Here is a 595-nt window from a genome sequence, read left to right on the forward strand (position 1 = left end):
AGCAAATCCAAAGAGGACAGAGCAGTTTGCAATGTTCTTTTGCATTTGGAGGAGAACAAAAAAAAGGGTGATCACACTTGATGTCTTCACTGACTCACTCACTGGGCATATTTTTCGGTCCTGTAAGTAGAGCACAAGATTTAAACCGCATCGGAGAGAATTTAACAAGCCTGCTGACTTCGTGAGCTCGTCCCTTGTCCCACCTTTCCCGACACTTCCTCCGTCTGTGCTCCATTGGAGTGGGGTGCTAGAGGAGGTGGTAAGACACTTTGGGGTACTTTGAAAGATGGCAAACGTAGCCATCTTCTCCAGACCCCAGGCAAGCATTCCTAACGGCTCCCAGCGTGCTTTCCCACCGGACTCGGCTCCTTGCCACATCGCCATAATGAAAACATCCATGTCATCCCCCCCCTCCAATGTTCACATGGCTTCTGCCGATCTGATTTTTCATTTCCATAGGGGAACCAGCAAGAAGAGAAATGCCTTAAATAGAAACTTGACTCACTTAGGTTTAAGGAAGCAGCTCGTGCAGACGTACCTAATCTGGAATGCTTCTTGAGAAAGATTAGTGATTTCTCTTAAAAGGCCTATGGGG

This window comes from Echinops telfairi, unplaced genomic scaffold, assembly GCF_000313985.2.
Source record: "Echinops telfairi isolate 266 unplaced genomic scaffold, ASM31398v2 ScPeMD7_1713;HRSCAF=2227, whole genome shotgun sequence".
In the NCBI taxonomy this organism is placed as follows: domain Eukaryota; kingdom Metazoa; phylum Chordata; class Mammalia; order Afrosoricida; family Tenrecidae; genus Echinops; species Echinops telfairi.